This window comes from Ovis canadensis, chromosome 1, assembly GCF_042477335.2.
Source record: "Ovis canadensis isolate MfBH-ARS-UI-01 breed Bighorn chromosome 1, ARS-UI_OviCan_v2, whole genome shotgun sequence".
NCBI lineage: Eukaryota > Metazoa > Chordata > Mammalia > Artiodactyla > Bovidae > Ovis > Ovis canadensis.
The window spans coordinates 124,636,456-124,662,317 of record NC_091245.1 but is presented as its reverse complement, the minus strand read 5'-3'; the positions used below and the strand labels follow the sequence as shown (position 1 = coordinate 124,662,317).

The 25,862-nt window shown below is 43.7% G+C and overlaps 2 protein-coding genes across 13 annotated transcripts in view; one reads left to right on the top strand and one right to left on the bottom strand.

The window, feature by feature from the left end:
* Positions 1 to 9,384, bottom strand: part of CRYZL1 (crystallin zeta like 1) — a 36,734-nt gene extending 27,350 nt beyond the window's left edge. For 2 of the 7 annotated variants that reach the window (XR_011248432.1, XM_069549202.1), the window contains exon 1: positions 7,082 to 7,165. The gene's annotated coding sequence lies outside the window, so the exon portion shown is untranslated. Of the gene's footprint in view, positions 1 to 1,356; positions 1,419 to 7,081; positions 7,382 to 8,793 lie in introns of those variants that run through there. The other 5 variants (XR_011248434.1, XM_069549184.1, XR_011248435.1 and 2 more) reach the window with 5 other exon arrangements.
* Positions 7,288 to 25,862, top strand: part of ITSN1 (intersectin 1) — a 242,598-nt gene continuing 224,023 nt past the window's right edge. For 3 of the 6 annotated variants that reach the window (XM_069548934.1, XM_069548932.1, XM_069548929.1), the window contains exon 1: positions 7,894 to 8,213. The gene's annotated coding sequence lies outside the window, so the exon portion shown is untranslated. Of the gene's footprint in view, positions 7,629 to 7,893; positions 8,214 to 8,796; positions 9,040 to 25,862 lie in introns of those variants that run through there. The other 3 variants (XM_069548933.1, XM_069548930.1, XM_069548931.1) reach the window with 2 other exon arrangements.

Genomic DNA, 25,862 nt, shown 5'->3' with positions numbered 1-25,862 from the left:
AATTATCCTGCTAAGAACATTCTTATACATATTTTTTGATGAAAGTACTACAGTATTATTGAATTTATTTTATGAACGATGAAACTGAGACTTACAGAGGCACATTCCTAGGGTCAAATAGCTCCAGCTGGGCCAGAGCTGAGACAAATCAGATGCTACCAACTCCAAAGTCATTTACCTTTACCATTATACTTAATGGTTTCTATTGAGCTAACATTAGATATAAAACTAGAACCCCATCTCCTTTAGTTCAGGATTCATAATCAGTAAGTACTTGTTGACAGAACTAGCTACATAACTTGCAGGGTTCACTGCAAAATGAAAATGTGGGGAACCTTGTTCAGAAACTAAAATTTCAAGATGGTAACAGCCAAGCATCAAACCAAGCATGAGGGCCTTCTAACTGTGAGTCCAGTGTGACTGCAGAGGTACTGCTATTATGAAGCTGGCCCTGCAAGCTGAATTGTAATGGATCTAAAGGATCTTTATAGAGGGTTTTTACTAAGCAGTTCAGTAATGGTTGCTGCTTTCCAGAGGTGGTCATCAAATGCTGGAACTAACAGAAACGAGTACACATTCCAGACATAGAGAATTTACATGTCTCTAGCCTTCCGGTTAAGGAAGATCTGTGTGTGTACACACAACAATAAATTTGTCAGGGTTTTAAGGGAGAGGGGAAGATCCTAATTACCCATGACAGAAATCTAACTTCTTCCTGGCTGTTGAGCCATCTAAGATGCATACCCACCATCCCTAGTTTACCTTCCTCCTCCATTCTTCCAACACATCCCATCTGGTCTAGGCAGTGTGCGTGTGTGTGCTCAGTTGTGTCTGACTCTTTGTGACCCCATGACTGTAGTCTGCCAGGCTCCTCCGTCCATGGGATTTTCTAGGCAAGAGTATGCGAGTGGGTTGCCACTTCCTTCTCCAGGGGATCTTCCCGACCCAGGGACTGCGTCTCCTGCATTGGCAGGCAGATTCTTTACCACTGTGCCACCTGGGAAGCCAAGTGTAACTTCATACCATATGGCCACCGCTGTCTCCAGGCTCCAAGGCCTGCTTGCTCTCTGAGACTGTGCCGTACTTACTCTACAGATTCTGCAAAGTAAACAAAGCTCAAGTCCTACTCCCTCTCTGAAATCACCTCCCAGTGACACGCAGTCTACTCCATCTGTTCCATGCTTTCAGATTTCATTACATACTGACAAAACCTCGCTTTATTCACTCAACTAGTGGGTTCTCCCAGCTTTGAAGAATCAATATCCATTATTATTGAATACATAAAACTCTGCTTCTACTCAATCTGGAGCTACTAGAATTGCCTTTTTGAGAAATGAAATAATTACACATCAATACCTTGATTTCAAAACATCTCCCTTTGTGACTCTGGAAGCCATTGTCTTCTCTGCCCACTGCATCTGAAAGCATATGGCATCTCTCTCAGATCAGCAGTCACACGAGTCTCATACTGTATGTATCCCAACTTCAAAGACCCTGGAAGCTGTTTGTATGTACCCGTGGTGTCCCTTAAGATTACTATTATATACATAATAATGCCCATATTTTTGGTCAGATCATCTAAATAGTTCCTCCAAATTAGGTTACAATCAGCCTGGCTGGTATAAAAAAGTAATGCTTAGTTGTTGGTTCAATAAGTAACCATGTGGGAACAAAAACCACCCCTCAAAGTTACAAAGTAAAAAAAGAAGTATTTTTATAAAAGTGACCAGAAGAAAATTGAGGAAATATTATTTGTTTTGCAAGCCCAAAAAGGAAAACTGAGTTCTTACCACAGAGAAATGGTACAACGAATGGTATTCAGAACCCACTTAATTTCTTAGGCAGTGGTACAGATTAAATTGAACACTTAATCCATCATTTTAATAAAATTTTTATTGAACATAAAGATATTTGCACACAGGAAATAACTGAATACCTCATAAAATAAAAATATAAATGAAATATATACTATTTATCATGCTATTTCCAAAAATGAATGATATTAACCTCAAAATTATATATTCTACTATAACCTTGCCTTTATCAGAAAAGTGCTACATAAAACTTTTAAATGAAAATAAATCTGTTTTAAAAATGTAGGTTGATGTAAAAAGCCCTAAAAAGCCCTGTAAAAAGCATAAAAAATTTAAATTCTTCAGTTCAGTCGCTCAGTCGTGTCTGACTCTTTGCGACCTCATGAATTGCAGCACGCCAGGCCTCCTGGTCCATCATCAACTCCCAGAGTTTACTCAAACTCATGTCCATCAAGTTGGTGATACCATCCAGCCATCTCATCCTCTGTTATCCCCTTCTCCTCCTGCCCCCCACCCCTCCCAACATCAGGGTCTTTTCCAATGAGTCAACTCTTCGCATGAGGTGGCCAAAGTACTGCGGTTTCAGCTTTAGCATCAGTCCTTCCAAAGAACACCCAGGACTGATCTCCTTTAGAATGGACTGGTTGGACCTCCTTGCAGTCCAAGGGACTCTCAAGAGTCTTCTCCAACACCACAGTTCAAAAGCATCAATTCTTCAGCACTCAGCTTTCTTCACAGTCCAACTCTCATATCCATACATGACCACTGGAAAAACCATAGCCTTGACCAGACGGACCTTTTTTGGCAAAGTAATGTCTCTGCTTTTTAATATGCTATCTACACTGGTCATAACTTTCCTTCCAAGGAATAAGTGTCTTTTTATTTCATGGCTACAGTCACATCTGCAGTGCTTCTGGAGCCTCAAAAAATAAAGTCTGACACTGTTTCCCCATCTATTTGCCATGAAGTGATGGGACCAGATGCCATGATCTTCGTTTTCTGAATGTTGAGCTTTAAGCCAACTTTTTCACTCTCCTCTTTCACTTTCATCAAGAGGCTTTTTAGTTCCTCTTCACTTTCTGCCATAAGGGTGGTGTTATCTGCATATCTGAGGTTATTGGTAATTCTTCAGGTACATCCAATTTTAAATATATTTGACATAAGTCCACAAATTGAAGATTATGTTCGTAATACTTTAAGTTTTTTAATATCAACATATTAAACCTGTTATAAATCTGGAGAAACAAAAATAATTTTTGGTATAAAAGCAGAATAAGGACTTTGCATAAATTAAACACTTACCATAAATAATACCAAGAAAGTAGTTAGAAAGTACTAATCTTTTAAAGGATTTCTAAAAAAAAAAATCAATGGGAAGACATTTCAAATGGTTTCCTCTTAGTTATAACAACACGAGCCTCACTTGCTCTTCCCCTGCTATACTTACTCCTCCAAGGAGCTCATCTATTAATGATTGTAAGTAAAACCTCTATAGAGCAATCCTTATCTATACTTTCAGACCAAAAGTGTTTTGAGTATCAGCTCAACCTCAAATTCAACAGTCATAAAACCAGACTCACTTTTCCCACCCCCAAGTGAGATTTTGTTGTGCCAACTTCAGCCATCGAGGATATCTTAGAATCTCCCACAATTCCCTCCTCTAGGCTTCCTTTTTCTTTACAATCTCCTGGCTTAAGTGCTCATCTTAGATGTTAACACAATGATAGGCCAAAATTGTGATGCCTGAGGCCTGGGCTACCACCACAGGCCACTGCACGGCTTCTTTCTCTCCCTTTGGACAACACAGCTGTGGACAACTTCAAAGTCCAGACTCTTCTTATGTGTTCAAATTTTCATTATTCCCAGCACAAACTTCATAATACAGTGAAGTATTATGCTTCACCCACCCTCATTTTTACTTTAAGGAAAGCAGACAAACTGTCAAGCAGCTAGGTTACTTTAAAAAAACAACCAGATGAAGTCAGCTCTGAAATGTGGCCCTATTATGCTCATCATCTTGCCAGGCTGAGTAAATCTTCAGTTACACTGAAGAGATGCTTAAGTTTTAACCATGTTCTTACCCACCTGTGGGACTTTTCATATATATCCACATATCAGATAAAGAGGAATGTTAAACCATGTACCCATAAAACCTATTATGGTCAGCAAAACAGTAACTAGCTGGAGGGCTGGTTCAAATACCACATACTTTGCAGGCTGTAATGGAGACTGGTAGTCCTAACTGGACAGGCCAGCTCTGCTTCCTAAAGAGGGAGGGATGTCTCTAATTGTGCTGGAGACAGTCTCCAGAAATCTATAAACTCGAAGGACACTCAACATAAACAATGAACACACCGGCATTATACACTGTACTGCTCTCCTGCACCTGTTACAAGATGGGCGTGGGAGACGCTGCAATGGTGGCTCACACCCAGCTAAACTCTGGAAAGCATTTCTAGCTAGCAGCACATATCATAAGAACTTTTCACTTTCACATTCTAGGTATACAAAACTTAGGCAGATGCATGAAGTGACATGGTCCCTATTACTAGATGGATTTAAACTAGAGGCTGGGTACACATTTACAGCAGCATCACAAAGGAGATTCAAGCATCAGCTGAGGGGGATGGGGATGAGACGACCATATCAGTCTTCTGATTATGAAAGTCTAGATTTATATGGACATTATCAAGACATACTTGATTGAATTTGTATACAAGTGTGGCATCCTCTTGACATCTCACATAAGCTGAGATCTAAAGATAGGTGAAGAATTAGGAAAGGAAAATAATTTTTTGATAAAGGCTTTATGTAGAAGCAAGATGAGGCATTTAATTAGCTATGTCAAACTGTTGCCTATCCATGCAACAAGAGGCTTCCAACAATGACCTCTTCTGAATCTCTAAAGAATTTTTGATTAATTCTCCTCCCTCCAAGAGAGCTTAACTTTTGTTATTTGCTGATTTACAAAATACCTTTTCACTTAAGAATTCTTACTAGTGGACCCCCTTGCCAGTACTGCTGGGAGGTGGGTAGTGGGTGGTTTGGGAAAGTGGGATGGTCATTAATTCATAGATTAGAAGTCACTGCTCCAGTTTGTATTAGATGTAGGGCCCATTTGGTACAGTAAGATTCAGAATGACAGAAATGTAACTTTCATTTATATTTCTGAGTTGGCATTCCATTTTTCCATACTGTACTCCTGGGGAACAGTGGAGCCCATGGCGCCATGAATGCAAGTCTCCTTCCCGCTGGCTTAGTCATGTGGCACTGGGACAAGGCACGGGATGCGGAAGGTAAACTGAGGGCACTCCCTACTGTTACTACACTCTCCCTTCTCTCCACCAACGCAAAGGATCCTCTTCTCCATAGACCAAGCTTACTGCAGTCTGCCAACATTTAATTCTCTAAATCACTATAGGCTCTTTAATCATTACTTGAGATGCAAAGTAGGAACTGTACTTTTGATTAAATGTTTACTAATAAATTCACCATCAAAGGGAAATAATTTAACGAGATGTCACCTTTACAATGTACAAGAAGAAAATCATTTTGCAAAAATACTAAAGATGTATTTGAATTATTTCATGTGAAGTTCGCACGAGCAAGAAAAGATTCACTTTCATCAATGAATCAAAGATTTCACCAAAAACAAACCCCCGAAACATTGTGATTGCAATGTCAAACATTTTAAGAATTCCCAAGACTTCCCACTTTCCTCCTTCAAGGAGGTACACAGATGAATCAAGATACTGTCCAGTGTATAGTACTGATTGAAAGGCCTATGTATCTCCTTGAGGTTTGGAATGCTCTTCTTCAATTTAGAACTTTGATACTGAATGGACAGCACAGAGAGTTGTAAGACTGCCAAAATAGTTCACTACAACTGAGGGAACTTTGCCTTGTATGGTGAACCCCCTCTGTTTGAAATCTGAATGTCTCAGGATTAGCCATAAACTAGAGCAGAGGCATCACTAATTGAAATTAGTGACAAAATGTAATAATTATATGCTGCGGTGATTGATGGATAGGATTTAGAAGTCCTAAGTGACCCTACTCTGAATCCTGGCTTTTCTACTTATTCAGTGTATGACCCACATACACTACATAATTTCAACCATCTGGGCCTTAAATTCTACACCTATAAAACAGGGATAGTAACAGAAAGGCTTAAATAATACACTCAAAGCACTCAGTACAATACCTGCCACAAAGGAAGTGTTGAATAAATGCTGGCTATTTGTGCTATTATTTCTGTAAATTGAGTTGAGACCTGGTAAAGTACTTCCAAAGTCCATCTCACAGAGCAGTAAGGGGTTTTGTCAGGGGCAAGCTAAGATTTAATACCTTTTAATTTCTGCAGTGGGTTGTATCATGCAGTAGCCCTTGAACAGTGCCTAGTCAGAACTGAGATGTACTGTTAGCATAAGAGGTCCATCAGGTTTCTTCAAATGTGAAGAAAATGAGAGAATGTACAAAATCTTGATTTTTAAACATTTGATTACGTGCTGATATGATAATATTTTAGATATACTGGATTAAATACAACTCTAGCATTAATTTCACATATTTCTCTTCATTTTTTAAAAAAAGTGGCTCCCGTTAAATGTGCAAAACCTTGCTGCCCGTAACCTGGACTACCAGCACCGGAGAGCTTGTCAGAAATGGAGATTCTCAGAGCCCGCTCACACCCACAGCATCATAGTCTGCACTTCAAAACGGTTCTGAGGTGATTCTCACGCGATTCTCACGGAATACTCTCCAGAGTATTCCTCGGTTTAGCTTAAATCTGGAGGGCAAATCTGGACCCAGAGTTACATAAACCCGAACGCCCCTGTTTTACGTAATTGTTCAACGGGGGAAAAAAAAAAAGTGACGGAGGAGAAAGCAGTATTATGGAACCAGTAAGGCAGAAAGAAAAAGAAACTCAAAGTATAGAAACAAAAAGACGCGGGAGTGGATAAACTCCAACCTGGGAGTCTCGGTGGAAGGAGACTTTTGCTTCCATGAAAGTGGAAGAAGATGCAAACTAACATCCACCATCAAAACCAGTAAAAACCAGGAAATCGTCAGGCAACTCAAGTCTCTCCCGCCCCTCAGCGGCCTCAGCTAAGCCAGCTAGGCCTGAGCCCAAGAGGTGTTAAGAAGGTTGGGGTGCGACGGAAACCACCCTGCACCCCAGGGCTGGACGGTCTCGCGGGGCGTCTCCCAAGCTTCCGCCCAAAGGCCGGTTTCCCAAGACACGTAGCGCGTCTCTCGGTGCTCACCTGCCTCGGAGCGGTTCTAACGGCCTGCAGCTTCACCTCCGCCACCTTCAAGCCCCTCAGCAGAGGACCCGCCCCCTAAGCACTAGAGCCTCTTCCCATTGGTCAGGCCGCTCGTCAGTCTCGGACTCTAGAGACCGCCATAGCAACCAAACGCAGAACTACATCTCCCGGCATGCTTTAAGGCGACGCGCTTGGGGCTACCAATTAATGCGAGACCAGCATAGCAACCGAACGCGGAACTACATCTCCCGGCATACTCCAAGGCGACGCACCTGGGGCTATCAATCAAGGCGCGAAGTCCTAGAGGCCGACGGGTTCAGCTTTATGTAAATTTGTTCAAGACCACACCCTTCCTAATTCCAACCACATCCCCACCACCTTCCCGGGACTGTGCCCCGCCCTCCTTGTGCCGCCACATTGTTATCTCCTGTGACACCTGCCGTTAGTTGAAGACGTCCTAACTTGTACCTCGCCTAGCACAGCATCGCCAAATGGCACCGAGACCATGGAACAAAACGTCCCGAAGCCCCACACCAGACGCCTCTAGGTACGTCGGGAAACCCTACGCCAGACGCCTGCTTCGGGAAAGGGGGCGGAACGGCGGGGGGCGGGGGTTGGGGGTGGCCAGGTCCCGCCCCCTCTGAGCTTGCTGATTTGTCGATCCGGCTGTCACTCCCTCCTCTTCCAGTTTTTTTTTTTTCAGTTGCGTTTCCCCCGCGGTGGGCGGGGCTAGAGGGAGGGGGCGAGAGGAGGTGTGAGCCCTTTCTTTCGATTGGTTGTTTTTTCACTGTCCCCACCCACCCCCCGTGGGCGGAGACGGAGGGGCGGAGAGGGCGCGGGGGAGGCAGGTCCCGGGGGAGATGAGGAGATAGGCGGGAGCGAGGGACTGAGGGAGAGGAGCGAAGGGAGGCCGAGAGCTGAGGTGGAGACGGGAGGGCGCGCAGCTTGGTTGCTCGGTAGTACGGCGGCTCGCGAGGGAGAATCCCGGGCGGACGCCCGGACGCCCCGAGAGGCGGGCGGGGATGGTGTGCGGGGCTGCGGCTCCTGCGTCCCCTTTCCGCGGCGACTGAGCTGCACTGATTTTTTTTTTTTGTCCCCCTGAGGCGGCAGCGTGGACCCGCCTGGAGATGAGGTGAGGAGAGGGCTGGACCGCGTCGGCCTGCCTTGCACCCGGCAGGCGGCCGGGGCGAGGGTGGGCGCGATGGCCGCCCGGGACGCCAGTCCACCCCCCAGCCCCGACCCCGGGGCCGGTGTGCGCGTCCCTCCCGGCGCCCTTCACCCTGAGCCGCACGCCCGGGAGGCGCCCTGTGACTCGTCCTTCCCATCCTCCCGAGCCGCCGGGGGTGGCTGGGTGGGTGGTGGTGGTGGCGGCCGGCTGGCACGCGCCGGGAGGCCGGAGCTCCGCGGCGGACCGAGGCTGGGGGGTGGGCGGCGGCCGCGGGACGGGCTTCTGGGGGTTGAATGGGCATCGGTCGCCGTGGCCCGCCGAGCTGGGGGGAGGTCCCGTCCTTTCTCCAGGGGCACGCGGGGCAGTGGGGTCCCTTGCAGGGCTGACCTCGCTGCCCGCGGTCGCCCGAGTGGGGCGGGCCGGCCGAGCCTCGCCTCCCCGCCAGCCTGCCGGGGATCCGGAATGCCCGGCCTCTCCTCCCCGGCTCATCCCTTCTCTCTCCTCCGCCCGCAAAAAAAAAAAAAAAAAACAAAAAACAACCTACCCTGTCAGTGAAGGGCAGTCAATGCCGTTTTGGCCCCGCGTCCTCCAGCTGGGACTGACTTGACTCCGGTGGTATTTCACAGAAAGCGGCTCATCCTTTCAAGGGGGGAGCGCGTTCCCGGTGTCAGCCGCTTCCTTTTCCCCTTCTTTACGCACTGACACGGTTTTACAGTGTGGACCGAAGGCACAGTTACCAGGCTCTGTCTGGCTTGACCGAGGAAAATGCAGTCAGAATCCCCAGGAAAAGGTAACCGACGAGGAATGGGGTTGCGCCTTTCCCTCTTCTTGTTTGCCTTTTGGATTAGGAAGCACCTTCGTAGATTACATTTCCTATGGGCATCTTTTGTTGTGATTCATACTAAAGGCTTTGTTTTTGAAGAAAACCATTAGGGGCGTCTGTGTTGAGTTGAAGGCTCTGGAGATTTTTTGATAGCCTCTGAAAATGAAAGTTTCCTTTAGAACTTTGCCATCCTCGGTGCTATTCTGGAGGCAGCACCAGCCTGAAAATTTAAACAGATGCGACTCCGAATAGTTGCGTTTCTTTGTGCTTTATCTGCTGGCATCCTGCTCTTAATGTTTACGTGGTCGGGACGTCCAAATAATAAAAACAAGTGCAATAAAAAGTATAGATAATAAAAAACAAGGACCGTGCCAAAAATGCGTCTGGAAAATCTCAATTCTGTCATCGGGGAAACAGTTTTTACTAATCCCTTTGAAAGGATGAAGACCAGGCTCAGAGTTTATGTAGTGGACAGGATCTGAGGGTATGAAATGGGACCATGGAGCCAGCAGGCCGGCTGGTTTATGTAGTGCTACTCTTACTGTCTGAAATAGGAGTATATTTGTTGGGATACCCTTATTTTTTATATGACTTAAGGTGCAGAAGCTTAGTACCCCCCTAAAGTTATGATTTCTACTTATTATGGAGAACAAAATACTGTGTTTTGTTTCTAAATTTTTAATAGTTCACCTGAAACATGTTATTTTTATGAGTTTGCTTATAACAAAAGAAGAAAAACATTTTTCAGTATTGAGTTCTTTCTGTAGGACAGTTGTAAAGAACCCCAAAACTTTAGGTAATCCAAATTCAGAAATGAAGGACACTAATTTAGTGATGGTCCAAAAGCTATTTAAGACTTCTATAAGTAGCTGCAGTAGGGTGAATTTCTGATAGAATTGTTTTTGAAGGCTATTTATTTAAGAATGTATCTATTGAAATTTCTGAGGCACATGGTACCTTCACAAAAGTCTATTATTATTCTGCCTGAGTAAGAGAGGAAATGAACACATTTTTGATGTACTTTGGAACCCTGTGGATTGTTCAGATACTAAGCATTGTGAAATAGGGCATAAAACAAGTGGTAGCAAGTTAGTTCCCTGAAATGTTTGTGTCTCTTAGCTTTTTTTTTTTTGCAATTGACTAGCAATTTCCTTTTTCTTAATGCTTATCCCTATTATTGGAAATAAAACTCTGCTTAAATTCATGTTTTCTCCAAATTACTAGATTGAGGCAAACTCAAATCTCCATAAAGAGGGTTAAGGAGGAGGTGTGATTAAATCCCTCTACTCTTACTCAGCTTTTTAATGTGGATTTGTGAATTATAGGGAATTAATTACAGGTCGGTCGGGTTTATATTACTCAGTTCACATTCCACTGCCGTAGGGCTCTTCTCTTGTGAATGATCTTTCTCTTCTGAATAGTTCCACTTACTGGCAGGTTTCTCAACGTGTAGACCTCAGATCACTTACATCACCATAACCTGAAGTTCTTGGTAAAAATACAGACTCCTGGAATCTGATTTCCAACAAGCTCTCCAGGAAGTTTTCTTACACAGCAGCATTGGAGAACCACTGGCATCGTGGTTCCTTCTCACTGAGTGGCCCCAGACCATGTCCTGAAGAGGATGGCGTGTCTTTCAAGTGACAGAATAGCTTTCATACCTTGGACATCTAATAAAACACCATGACCTTAGATATGTGAGGCACCTGTAATAATACATCTCAGAAGGGCAGAGGTCACTGTACCTCCTAGAGTAGTGCCTGGAGGAACTCTATGAAATATTTGGGTGAATTACATCACAGTGAGGCCACACCTTTAAACTTTTACTTGTAAAGTTAATCTTATCATTTCATAGTCACTTTATAAACTGGGTATAAGTACCACACCCCAGTCATTTCTGTAAGTTTGGTTGGCTCTGAAAGGAGAGAACCTTTCCCAAGCATAACTCAAGCTGATAAGCTGAAAAGCAGGCTCCTAGCAAAATGTTTGCTTAGACTCAAAATGTAAATTTAAGTCACAGCATAATGGTAAATTATTTGCTATCAGTATATCAGAATGCCATTTTATAACCTATGATAAGTCCAACATAATGCAATATAAAATTGGTTTTTTCCCAAAATAATGAAAATTAGTAATTTTCCAATTTTATTTTTCTACTAATATATGACCTTCACTCCTTTCTGTCGGAGCCCAGCATAGGCCCCATAAATAACAGCTTCTGCTGTGTAGTTGAGGGTATGGATAGTTAAGAGTGCAACCTCTAGAGAATATTGGGTTTGACCATACCAGCTCAGCTGGTAAAGAATCCGCCTGCAATGCAGGAGACCTCAGTTGGGTTCCTGGGTGAGGAAGATCCCCTGGAAAGGGGATTGGCTACCCACTCCAATGTTCTTGCGCTTCCCTGGTGGCTCAGATGGTAAAGAATCTGCCTGCAATTCAGGAGACCTGGGTTCGATCCCTGGGTCGGGAAGATCCCCTGGAGGAGGGCATGGCAACCCACTCCAGTCTTCTTGCCTGGAGAATCCCCATGGACAGAGGAGCCTGGCAGGTGACAGTCCATGGGGTCATGAAGAGTCAGACATGACTGAGCGACCAAGCACCGCACAGCACGGTCTGTGACTTTGATTTAGTCACCTAACCTCTCAGCCCCTCAGTTTTCTCAGCTGAAAATGGGAATTGTTGTAGTAAAATGTAATACTTCTAGGACTTCCGTGGTGGTCCAGTGGTTAAGAATCCACGTGTCAGTGCGGTGGACATGGGTTCGATCCCTAGTCCGGGAAGATTCCACACGCCATGCACGGCACAGCTAAGCCCAGTGTGACGCAGCGGCTGAGCCCACATGCCCTAGAGCCTGTGCTCCGCGAGAAGAGACGCCTCTGCAGACAGAAGCCCAGGACCGCAGCTCTAGTTGTGCAGTGCAGTGCTTTAACCCTAACCCTAACCCTTTACCATCGGGGCCACCAGGGACACCCTGGTTGCGCCTACTGACGCAACTAAGAAAGCAGCACGGAAGACCCAGCACAGCCAAAATTTTAAAAATTAAATTAAAAAAAAATTTTTTTTAATTTGATACTTCTAAGTTCTCACTTAAGTTCTTGAGACACATTCATTTAATATATGTTAGTTATGATGATGCTAAAATATTGAGATATATAAAAATGTACGAAACTCTAGCTAGTCTGTTCAGTTTTTGTACTAATGTATTTTATGGTAGTAAGTAGAAATCCATTGCTTAAAAAGTCTCTTGCTAATTTCCTGGCACTGAATATGTATAATTTTAAAATTACAGTAATAACTAAACATTAAAAGTAACTAATAAAACATCAGGTTCTATGCAGATTTTTTTGTAAATGAAGATAAGCCTGTCATCCTCAGCGTAATAGTACTATTTCAGAAAGAATCTATTCATCAATTTAGATGATCCCTTGTATTTTGAAGAATTGCATGTTTGTGGTAGAACAATTGAAATACAGGAAAGTAAAGAGTAAAAAACCATAAAATACTTAGAGGTCCACTACCTGAATACATTTCTCTCTAAACTGTTTTTTCTCTGTGCTATTTGTCAGTATATATAATTTTGGGTAGCAAATATGGGATCCTGGTATACATTTGGTTGTTCCCTAACCTGTGCTTCTTAACATCTCATTATGAATCTTTTCTTCTCTATGTAGTCAGTTGTAATGTTGACTGAATAATATTCCATTTTGCGGATCTATGATTTATTTATTTATTTGGCTGCATCGGGTCTTCGTTGTGGAATACAGCCTCCGTTGCCTAAGGCATGTGGGATCTTGGTTCCCTAACCAGAGACTGAACCTACATCCTCTGAACTGGAAGGTGGATTTTTTACTTCTGGACCACCAGGGAAAGCCCCCAACCGATTTGTTTTTATTAAACATTATTTTTCTCCCACTGCTATTATCATTATCTCTGCAATAACTGTCCTCCGTGCATCTCTATATATCTTTGAGATTTTTTTTTTTTCCTTTAGGATACATTTCTAGAGGTGTGATTGTAAGATCAAAGTACATATTATGGTTTAAGGGTTTTTGATATATCCTTTCAGTTAGTCATTTAGAAAGGTTGTAGCAATTTACACTCAGCATGTTGTATAAGAGTTCCGTTTCCCTCCCCCTTCCTTTTTTTGAGGAATGACTTAATAAATGACCAATCTAGGGAATTATTTTATCTTTAGAAAGAAGAATGGGTTGTTATTGTGACCATGTTGGTGATGTGATCTGGAAGCTGGAAATTCATACACCTGTAAGAATAATAGCTAACACTTATCAAGTCCATTTACAGCATTTTATAAGCATAAACTCACTTAATTTTTACAAATTCTTGATTTTTAGATGAATGTGACTTGAAAACCAAAATGCCCTCTGTTAAGTCACAGGAGCCAGCAAGTGACTCTGCAGAATGGTTACTCTAGAGCCCAAACTCCACAGCGCTGGACTGCCTCTTGCCTGCAAATGTTGTATGGGTGTTGGGGTACTTTTTGCTTTCCTGATTTCTGTTTGAGACTAACCTAGCAGTTTCCTGGCATGTATTCATTTATAAAGTAGCTGGCACACAGATTCAAAGCCCTCTCAGTAAGGAGTTAGTCTCATAACTTAGCTCACAAATAAGCCTCCTGTCCTGTCTAGCATTCACCTCTGAAAGCAGTATGCTACCCTTTATTCTGTAGTAGTTTTCCTAAAACACCCTCATATGAAAAATAGGATCAGAGTCACAGAGGAGACTAGCACAGTTGGAAAAGGCAGTTTACTTGGTGTGGACCTGCCTTGGAAACACAAGACAAGTGGGCTTAGGAAAGAAGTAAGCTTAGGGAGGCAGCCGGGAACCTGTACAAACATTTCCACGTCAGCCTTGTTGGAGAAATAAGTGTCTGGTGGAAGTTCAGTTCAGGAATGCAAGGCCTTACTGTAGAGATGTCACCCATCCACTGGGAGATTGTTTTTTTGTTGTTGTTGTTGTTTTTTAAAAAACCTAAAGTGTGATGGTAGAAAATCATTGATGTTTTCTTCCTAATGACTAGCCTGCTAACAAGGTGAATTTCCAGTAAGCTAATCTGTTTGATACTTTGTCCACCTGTTGTGAAGAACTCACTCCTTGGAAAAGACCCTGATGCTGGGAAAGATTGAAGGCGGGAGGAGAAGGGGACGACAGAGGATGAGATGGTTGGATGGCATCACTGACTCAATGGACATGAGTTTGAGTAAACTCCGGGAGTGGGTGAGGGACAGGGAAACCTGGTTTGCCCCAGTCCAAGGGGTCACAAAGAGTCGGACGCGACTAAGTGACTGAACTGAATCTGTTTGAATTCACCATCGCTCTCTTCATCTTTTTTTCTAGTAGGATTAATGATTGGCAGCTTACCTTGCCAGCTTATCTCCCAGAGAGAGGGTTGGTGAAATCGTTTTGGCTTTAGCTCTCTGGCCTGAGTTTGTGCTGTTGAGAGAGGCAGGACCGCCCCAGCTCAGTGGTAGGCTGGTCACCAAAACCCTTCTCAGCACAGTGTGGGCCGGGTGGGAGTGGTCCTAAGGCCCCTTCGGTCCTCATCCAGTGGCGGAGCCAGGAGCTGAACCGAGGGATGTGATAGTTTCAGACTCACCTGAATTTGAATGTGAAAATTACAAGGTCACATTTTGGTCAGAATTTTTTTTTTATTCTTGGTTAAAATTAAACATCCTCTCCCTCATGCAGGAGGGCCAGCTTTGGATCCTCTGTGCCTTGGGGAGCTTTTGACTGGTTTCTCTCTCTGGGATGGTTGTGTTCATCCCTGCATTGTGTCTGCACGTCCCTCTGGTGCGGGAAATGGGCAAAGCCAGCTGCCTTTTCTGCCATGTTTTCACCGGCCTGGTTAAGGAGGACACTGATTCTTGTGATAAAAGCTGGGGGACAAGATGCCGTTGGAGCCATTTGTTGTGCTTGTGTAGAGGCCTATCACCTCTCTCTGAGGCAAATTTTCTGACCAGCTTTATTCTAACAAGGGTGAAAGTAAAAGCATGAATTGCTCAGTTGTGTCTGACTTTTTGCAATCCCATGGACTGCAGCCTGCCAGGCTCCTCTGTCCATGGGATTCTCTAGGCAAGAATATTGGAGTAGGTTGCCATTCCCTCTCCAGGGGATCTTCCTGACCCAGGGATTGAACCCTCCCACATTGCAGGCAGATTCTTTACCACTGAGCCACCAGAGAAACCCTATAACAAGGATAATGTATCGTATTATAAACCATTGAATAAACACACACGTACCCATTCCTGTACATTATCTATAACAAGAGTATTTGTTGTGCATCCACTGTTTTATAAAAATCAATTCATTTCTCCTGTAATCCTAAAGATAATAGATTTTAGAAGCAAGTAGCCTTTCAGTTTCTGGAATCATTTGAAAGTCAACTGCTCCATTCTTACAGAATTTGAGTATCCCATTTTGATCACTGACATATAAAAGCTGTATAGCTAGTAATTAGAGAAACCTTGAAAAGTTGACCAAACAATTAGTGGTATATTCCTGGTATGTATACCAGGCTTCAGTGATTAAAATTCCCTCCTCCTCTCTTCTTCACTTACAAAAAAGTATTGTTTAACAAAGCCAGTCAATAACAAATAAGTCTGTTATAGGTAGTACTGCTTATTTTCAGATACCTTGAGATATAGTTAATAAACTTGCTGTTTGAGTATTCTGAAGAATCCTCCCGTCGAAGAATCCTCCCGTCAGCGCAGGATACACGTGTTCGGTCCCTGATGTAGGAAGACCCACCCGCCGTGCGGCCCCGGAGCCTGTGTGCCAACTCTGGGCCTGCGCTCTGCAGCCACAGCCGCTGAGGCCTCCACGTGCTGGAGCCTGTGCTCCAGCAGGAGAGCAGCCCCTGCTCTTTGCAACTAGCGAAGGGCCCTCTCAGCCACTAAGACCAAGCATGGCTGCAAATAGATACATAAATCAAATTACAAACAAATGTAAGTGCTCTCAAAGCAAAAAAAAAGAAATTTAAAAAAAGATGATCAGAGAAACTGAGGAGGAGGAGAACTTGGTAGGGCGGTTGAGTAGGGGGTGGGTTCCACGAGAGAGGAAGGCTTGTCCTCACGCCCAGGAACAGGGTCCAGGGCACGGTGGACACTCAGCAGCCATATGCTGGACCCGGGGGAGGTGAGCCCTGGAGAGACGGGTGGGAGATAAAGCAGACAGGCTTGGGCTTGGATTTTCCTTAGTCAGAGGAGGCAGGATGCTGATGTCAGTTTTAAGCAGGCGAGACCCTTTTGTTTGACTAGATCCCTGTGGATGTTATGTGGGAATGGCCTGGACGAAACTGAGAGGGAGATGTTGAATTAACAGACCGCCCCCACCCCACCCCTTGCTGTCGGTTACCTGAAAGTTGTACTTTTTCTTTACTGTGAGGGTAGTATGATTTACTCTTTGATGGGGTGAGATGAATGGCGATTTGTATAAACTTTTTGAAGTTTTCTGAGGAAGAGAACCCCATAAAATCACTATTCTTATGGATCAATTAAAACAACACCATGTAAAATAAAGATCGGGAATTTAACTTTTTAACCATTAACTTAATTGAGGTTATGGCTGTAGATTTCTGGTAGGAGAGATTTTTCTGTTTGCATTTTTTGGTGAAAGAAACAATATACGGAAACGAATCCTTAGAATAGGGTTTTATGAATTGAGTGTCTATAGAAGCTATGTACTTGGAGGAAGATCCAGTTTGTAAAGTGCTAATATTGTCTGTCCAATCTGGTGTTTTAATTAGTATCAAAGAAAGGGAAATACTGTGGTAATTGTAACCTTATGTTACTCCCCTAGTTCAATTAGTTTTAAACCATAGTCATTATCTGTTATCTTTAGTTGTTGTGATCTCATTAGATGAAGTGATATTGCAGTTGTGATTTGGGAGATTAAAGAAATAACATGTTTTTTCTTACTACCAAAACGGTACATGTTTATTGAAGACAGCTTTGAAAAATACAGGTAAGGGAGTGAAAAAGCATACCCCAAATCTCCCTGACCAGAAATGATGCCTGTCCATACACTGGGAAGGGTCAGCTTTGCTCAAATCGCCTAGAAGCGTAGTTGCATTCAGTCTTGGAGACTCGCAGGCCTTTTTGGGACTCTGGGACCTGGAGGTGGGACAGTGCAGGGTCAGTCAGCCCACACATTCTTGGCCCTGGGAGTATGTGTCTTGGTGCTTCTTCACCTTCTAGGTCTTTAAGAGAAGTTGAAAATTTAGAAATACGGATTTAATGTGAAATCTCCCAATTTTTATGTGAGACACAACTACTAATAACCCACTGGGATTCAAGCAGAGCAGACCTGAGGGCTGCATTCAGTCTTTGTTGCCTTGCCAGCTTATAACCTCAGCTACGTATAGTTGTGTAGCCTGTGTTTCTCTCTCAGTGTCAGTTCAGTTCAGTCGTTCAGTTGTGTCCGACTCTTTGTGACCCCATGGACTGTAGCACGCCAGGCCTGCCTGTCCATCACCAACTCCCAGAGCTTGCTCAAACTCATGTCCATTAAGCCGGTGAGGCCTGCCATCCAACCATCTCATCCTCTGTCGTCCCCTTCTCCCACCTTCAGTCTTTCCCTGCATCAGGGTATTTTCAAATGAATCAGTTCTTTGCATCAAAGTATTGGAGTTTCAGCTTCAACATCAGTCCTTCCAATGAATATTCAGGACTGATTTCCTTTAGGATGGACTGGTTGGATCTCCTTGCAGTCCAAGGGACTCTCATGAATCTTCTCCAACACTGCAGTTTAAAAGCATCAGTTCTTTGGCACTCAGCCTTCTTTATGGTCCAACTCTTACATCCATACGTGACTGCTGGAAAAACCATAGCTTTGACTAGACGGACCTTTGGTGGCAAAGTAATATATCTGCTTTTTAACATGCTGTCTAGGTTGATCATAGCTTGTCTTCCAAGGAGTAAGCGTCTTTTAATTTCATGGCTGCAGTCACCATCTGTAGTGATTTTGGAGCCCAAGAAAATAAAGTCTGTCACTGTTTCCCTTGTTTCCCCATCTATTTGCAATGAAGTGATGGGACTGGATGCCATGATCTTCGTTTTTTGAATGTTGAGCTTTAAGCCAACTTTTTCACTCTCCTCTTTCACTTTCATCAAGAGGCTCTTTAGCTACCCTTTGCTTTCTGCCATAAGGGTGGTGTCATTTGCATCTCTGCTGCTGCTGCCTCTAAGTCGCTTCAGTAGTGTCCAACTCTATGCGACCCCATGGACTGTAGCCCACCAGGTTTCCTCTGTCCATAGGATTTCCCAGGCAAGAATACTGAAGTGTGTGGCCATTTCCTCCTGCAGGGGAGCTTCCTGACCCTGGGACTGAACCTGAGTCTCCTGCAATGCAGGCAGATTCTTTACCACTGAGCCACTGGAAGCTGCTGGGAATCCCAGCAACTCAGTAACTGTACCCAAAAAATGCAAATTAAAACAAACAAAACTGGCTAGGATTGTTTTTTTTTTGAGAAGGCTTTCCCCAATGCTAGTAAGGAAACAGGAGATTGGTACACACTGCCGAGGCAGCATACTCTTTGGGCTTGGGAGTATACTCCAATATACTGAGAGAGCTGGAATAGAGATTGCCGGGAGAAATATTGATAACCTCGGACGCGACTCAGCGACCGCACAGCAAAAATGAGTTGAACACTGATTAAACGTTTATTGACCTTACTCAGATTTACTTGGTAACTCGCCACCTTGCTAGAACTCTGAGTTCCAGTAGTATTTTGGTCATTTATTCAGTGTGTCTCAACTTTTGTAATATTATATAATATTTGCACCCCATTAGTCCTAGTAAATAGTACTCATGGCAGGTGTCATGCCCCACACCTGAGGGCCTTGGTACCTGGAGCACACGTGTAACCCATGTTAGAGAACTGCGGTTGAGAAGCTCTGCGTTTGGTCAGTGGGACTGTTTGAGCACGTGCTCTGTATCTGGCAGTGCTCTGGCAGTCCAGCCTTGAACTGTGACAGCAGTCTCAGCTCTCCAAGACCTCGTGATTTTTTAAAAAATTTCTCTTGCATTTATCGTATTGACCATCATATTTATAAAGGATAATTCTTATTTCCAGAATTTATAATTTTTTGGCTTTTATTTCTTATTGACATGAACCCACCTCCCCCAGAAAAAAACAAACCAGTGGTGGGTGCTAGTCAGCCTCTAATTTCTTAAATTCCATTAATTCTCTTGAGTTCTATTAAACTCTGCTACAAAAACTCACAAGTGGACTTTGGTGAGCAGTTCCTTTCCTGTGATGATGAGAAAACCAGGGTACAGTGCTGGGACTGTGTAATGGGAACTTCTGGAGGGTCTGTCTAACTCAACACAGATCCTTTAACGGTCCTCAAACCTAGACATCCACTCCCCTGCATACTTCTTCCTCCCCACAGAATACACAGAGGATTGAATCAGGTTTAGTTCAGTCCTGACCCAAGCTAGTCCAATCAGTGTCCTTTTCTTGGAAATTTAACTTTGGGCCCAAGTGAGGGTTCGACCTCATGCATTCTCAGGGCGTAACGTAAAAACTTGGGAGTTCTAGGCTGTTGTGTTCTGCTGTTGTGTCTGGGGACAGAGAAAGGTAATTTATGGATAGAGAGATTAAAGTAAGTATAGAGAAGCAGGAAGAGAGAATATTCCCTGAGATTACTTTAAACCTCCTCCTCCAGTCCTTTCTGGGGCTGCGTGTTTTCCTGTTCTGTGAAGTCTGTGAAGTTCTGTGAAGTCCTGTATTCTTAAGATTAACAGCGCTCTCCCAACCCCACCTGCTATATATCTTTTAGCTGAAGCCAGCTGAGATTGGGTTGTTTAATCTAAGCCTTCCCTTCATTTTCAGCCCTGTATTCTTTCTATAATCCTACCTTATCTCTTGTATTTCTTGACTATCATCTGAGGAAGTTGTGAATTTATTGTTTCTCCATATAACAGCAACATCAAAAATTAAGGATATACTAGTATATATAACAGAGAAGGCGATGGCACCCCACTCCAGTGCTCTTTCCTGGAAAATCCCATGGGTGGAGGAGCCTGGTGGGCTGCCGTCTGTGGGGTCGCACAGAGTTGGACACGACTGAAGCGACTTAGCAGCAGTATATGTAAAATAGATAGTCAACAAGGACCTGCTGTATAGCACAGGGAACTCTACTCAGTATTCTGGAATAACCTATATGGGAAAATACTCTGAAGAAGATTGAGTATATGTATATGTATAACTGAATCACTTTACTGTGCACCTGACACTTAACACAGTATTGTAAATCAGCTATATTCCAATATAACATAAAAATTAAATTAAAAAATTAAGGATAGCAAGAGAAGCAGAAGTGCACAAATTTAAGCTAATTCACACAATTATGATTTTATTAGAAAGTCCATTTTGCACATGTAGTAGGTGACCTTTCTTAAGTCAGTTCAGATCTCTTGTGAAGAAAAACAAAAAGGAAGAGATTTTGAATTTATTTCCAAATGTCCTAGAATTTCAGTGGAGTAATTTCCCTTCATATACATATAACATTTTGACCTCATGAAAGAAATGATACTGCGTCTGTTTAAGCATGTACTCTTCCAGAAACTGAAAGAAGACTCTTAACTTTACTATCTAAATATCAAGAAACTGAATCACAGTGTAATTTACCTGGTGGGTGGTAATATTAGTTCCTCAGTTGTGTCTGATTCTTTGCGACCCCATGGACTGTAGCCTGCCAGGCTCCTTTGTCCATGGCATTCTCCAGGCAACAATACTGGAGTGGGTAGCCTTTCCCTTCTCCAGGGGATCTTCCTGACCCAGCGATTAAACCCAGGTCTCCTGCATGGCACACTCTTAATGTCTGAGCTACCACTTCCCTGGTGGCTCAGATCGTAAAGAATTTACCTAGGGCTAGGCTTATTCTTAAATTAGCTTTTTGTTTCAGTCATGTCGTAAGTACTCAGTGCTAAATTTAAGTAGTCTGCTATAATGAAGAAGTTGGATGGGGAAGGGGAAAAAATAGGAGTGATAGAGACATCCCAGGTGTTCCAGTGGCCTAAGATTCCACATTCCCAGTGCGGGGGTTCTGGGTTTGATCCCTTGTCAGGGAACTAGATCCCACATGCCGCAGCTAAGACCCAGTGCAGCCAGATAAATAAGTAAAATATGTATAAAAAAGAATGCTAGGAAGAGTAAGAAAGAATTGTGGTAGAAGAAAACTCAGTGCTGTAATTCTCCGTATTCATAATTGTATTTGTCTGAATTTTTTCCTTTGCAAGTGGAAGAAGCCCAAACTGCCTTAAGGAAAAAAGGGAAATGTATTGACCCCCTGATGCTGGGACCAGTGGAGGGCAGGAGGAGGAGAAGGGGACAACAGGGAATGAGATGATTAGATGGCCTCATCGACTCAATGGACATGAGTTTGAGCAAACTCCGGGAAATAGTGAAGGACAGGGAAGCCTGGCAAGCTGCAGTCCATGGGGTTCCAGAGAATCGGACACAACTTAGCGACTGAACAACAACTACTGAGTTACATGTCTGTCTGTTAGGTCCAAGGATTCTGATTGTCCTGGCATGATGCCATGCCTCAACCAGTCACCATGGCCAAGGGAATGCAAGACACTCATTGGCTGTCCTGGGCTTTGGGTCCACCTTTTGTACCAGTTGTAAAGTAAAGTAGCTAGTAAAGTCAGTAACTAGACTCCTGGAATTAGCAGAAGGAGGGAAAGTGGATCAATTACAAGATGAAAGAATGCTGGACAGGCTAAAGGCATACCCAACACACTCATCATACACAGCGATCAGACAGAAAGGGGCTGATGGTGACCTTCTTTTTTTTCCCCTTTTGAATGGTGTGCTGCTAAGTAGCTTCAGTCTTGTCTGACTCTTTGTGACACTATAGACTGTAGCCCACCAGGCTTCTCTGTTTACGGGATTCTCTAGGCAAGGATACCAGAGTGGGTTGCCAGGCTCTCCTCCAGGGGAACTTCCCCCTTGAATGATAGCCTTTAGTAAAACTATAATACAAAGACATCAAAGCAACCCAATGTATGCATGAACTTTCTTCTCAATAAAGTTTACTTTTTAAAATTAAATGCTCACTGTGCTGTCCAAGAATTTGTATTGTTCATTCATTTTAAAGTGAAATATATTTTACTGTCCTGTGATTGCTCTAGATAGAAAGAAGTTTGGGGGAAAAAAAAAAAAAAGAAAGAAGTTTGGGCTGCTTATCTATAATATAGCTAGATCACTTTTGGTTTAGAACTGTGGGCATTATTTTATCAGTTTGACTACTACTATAATGACAGATTTTTTGTCCATGCCTGAAGGTAGGTTAGCATTCTCTTGGCTCATATCTGGAGGCTTTCTAACTTATGATTTGTCTGGAACTGCTGGGGAAACATGTATACTAGGAAAAAGCTGGAGCTGGAAAGGGGTATTATTTCATTTTTTTCTTTTAGGAATGAACCTTTTTATTTATTTTTCTTTTTTTTTAAATATAAATTTATTTATTTTAATTGGAGGCTAATTACTTTACAATATTGTATTGGTTTTGCCATACATCAACATGAATCCGCCATGGGTGTACACATGTTCCCCATCCTGAACCCCCCTCCCACCTCCCTCCCCAGACCATCCCTCTGGGTCATCCCAGTGCACCAGCCCTGAGCATCCTGTATCATGCATCAAACCTGGACTGGCGATTCGTTTCACATATGACATTATACATGTTTCAGTGCCATTCTCTCAAATCATCCCACCCTGCCCTCTCCTACAGAGTCCGTAAGACTGTTCTATACATCTGTGTCTCTTTTGCTGTCTCACATACAGGGTTATCATTACCATCTTTCTAAATTTCATATATATGCGTTAGTATACTGTATTGGTGTTTTTCTTTCTGGCTTACTTCACTCTGTATAATAGGCTCCAGTTTCATCCACCTCATTAGAACTGATTCAAATGCATTCTTTTTAATGGCTGAGTAATATTCCATTGTGTATATGTACCACAGCTTTCTTATCCATTTGTCTGCCGATGGACATCTAGGTTGCTTCCATGTCCTGGCTATTGTAAACAGTGCTGTGATGAACACTGGGGTACACGTGTCTCTTTCAATCCTGGTTTCCTTGGTGTGTTTGCCCAGCAGTGGGATTGCTGGGTCATATGACAGTTCTATTTCCAGTTTTTTTAAGGAATCTCCACACTGTTCTCCATAGTGGCTGTACTAGTTTGCATTCCCACCAACAGTGTAAGAGGGTTCCTTTTTCTCCACACCCTCTCCAGCGTTTATTGCTTGTAGACTTTTGGACAGTAGCCATTCTGACTGGTGTGAAATGGTACCTCATTGTGGTCTTGATTTGCATTTCTCTGATAATGAGTGATGTTGAGCATCTTTTCATGTGTTTGTTAGCCATCTGTATGTCTGGAGAAATGTCTGTTGAGTTCTTTGGCCCATTTTTTGATTGAGTTATTTATTTTTCTGGAATTGAGCTGCAGGAGTTGCTTGTATATTTTTGAGATTAATTCTTTGTAGGGGTTTTATTTCTTAAGGTATCTGCTTTTTTAGATTAGACTCCAAGGAAAATAGCAACTTGACCTTTTTCAGAAGGGCACAGGCCTATTTTTGAGAATTGTTTTGTTTTGTCCTATGAGACTGATAACAGTAGGTGGTAAGAGCTTATGGTACCTTGAGAAAAGTTGCACTTGTTTTTAAAATTATATATCTGCAGTATAATTTGTTTCCTACATTCTGATTACAACAATTCCACTCAAAACTGGTTCCTGGACCTTCTTCCTTTAATCTCAGATTGTCAGTTTCCTCCTCATCTCATTTCCTACCCCCTGCAGCTGGGACCTCAGAGTGGGTCACCCCAGCTAGTTCCTTGCCCCATTGTCCTTCTGTCACTTCTAACCTGCCAACCTCTTTCACTCGACCAGCTCAACTCTCTGGGTTCTGTTTCCTGTATTTGTGATAGTAAAAATCAGCCATGTAAAGCAATTATCCTTCAATACAAAATAAATTAATTTTAAAAAACTTAAATAAAATCAGCCAAAGAAGACTGTACAAACTTGCAGACTTTGTCTTTACCCATTTAGCTGTATTCTTCCTCAGCTTGTATTCTGCTAAGAATTCTCTTTTTCTTTTTCACTCTCAATATTATATATATATTTAAATTCTGTTTTACTATTTTTTATTGGAATAAAGTTGTTTTGCAATGTTGTATTCGTTTCACACTATTGCCATACAACAATGTGAACCAGCTGAATGTATACAGGTACCCGAACCGAGCTGAGCTCCCTATGTTATACAGCAGCTTCCCACTAGCTATCTATTTTACACACGTGCGTGTTAGTCACTTAGTCATATCTGATTCTCTGCCAGGTTCCTCTGTCCATGGAATTCTCCAGGCAAGAATCCTGGAGGTGGTTGTCATTCTCTTCTCCAAGGGATCTTCCCGATCCAGGGATTGTGAACCCAGGTCTCCTGTATTGCAGGCAGAGTCGTTACCATCTGCGTCACCAGGGAAGCCCCCCGCCCCCGCCCCCATAGAGTGTGTTCATCAATTCTCCCCTTCCTGCCCCACGTTCACAAGCCCATTCCCTGCATCTGCTCTGTTCCTCCCCTGCAGATAGATTTCTTCCTCACCTTTCTTTCGTTTCCGCATAGACGCTGTTCAGACCTGCCCCTTTCCTCAGGCCTCCCCAGCCCTCCCTGGATGTCTCAGAAGCTTCGCTCTCAAGAGCGGCTCTTCCTCCTGTCCGGTCCAGGTTCCTGCTTCCCAGGCAGATCTTGTAAATCTATCTGATCCACACTTTGCCTCTTGAGAGGAGAGTGAAGGAAGAGGCGGATGTTGCCTTCCCTTCCCCGGGTTCTGGATGCTGTCCTCCCCGGTTTCTTTGGAGACTCTGGCTTGCGCTGTGCTCGGAAGGCCCCTCATTAGTGCTGCAACCCCTTCGTGTGTGATCGCTGTGTGCAGATCCTGTGGTAGGAGCTAGGGGACAGCGGCAACAGGTTGCTGTCCTCACTCTTTAATTAGGACAGACAGACATACCCCCCATCCCCACAGTCACAGAAAGAAATGATTCCTCACCCGTTGGAAATGCTGTGACGAAAGTGTCCAAGAGGACCTAATGTAGTCCTACAGTCTAGGGAAGATGTGACATTTACTTGGCATCTGAAGGATGTCTAGGAAGTCATCAGGGAAGGAAAGAAGTTGGGTTGAGGGGCCAGCTTGTGACAGGGCCTGTGGCATGAAGGGGCACAGCATGTTTGAGTAAAAGGCCACTGTGGTTGCAGGGGGGAATACTGGAGAGGGCAGTGAGCTCAGGCCATGCAGGACCTTGCAGGCCTCTACAGAAGGGCCATCTGGGAGCTCAATCTGAATCTTGCTTGTTCTCTGCCTCTGGGGCCTCTGTGCCCCCCTGCCCTCTGCTTCTTCCTTCGAGGCCGCTCAGCTTTGGCCCCTCAGCACTGCCTGTCGGCATCTCTCGTCTCCGCCTTCTCTCGCAGCTGGGGTCCGTGCCGGGTGTCTCCTGCTCCTGGTTGCGTGTTGCAGTCTTGCAGTCTGCCTCTGCCTCCTCTATCTCATTTCCGTGCACCATCTTCTGTCAGTTTGTTTCTCGATCTTTCCACGACATCCAACATGTCCTGTAGGAACACTTTTCTGCTGTGCCTTTCTCTGTCTTCTGCTCTGTGTGTTCTCTTCTCTTACATCCAGGACTGTTTAGTGTCCTCTGAGGGCTCCTTATCCTTAACGTTATTGCTCCCAAGGCTGTTTTCTCTACCCTTTTTGGTCCTACCCTGTCC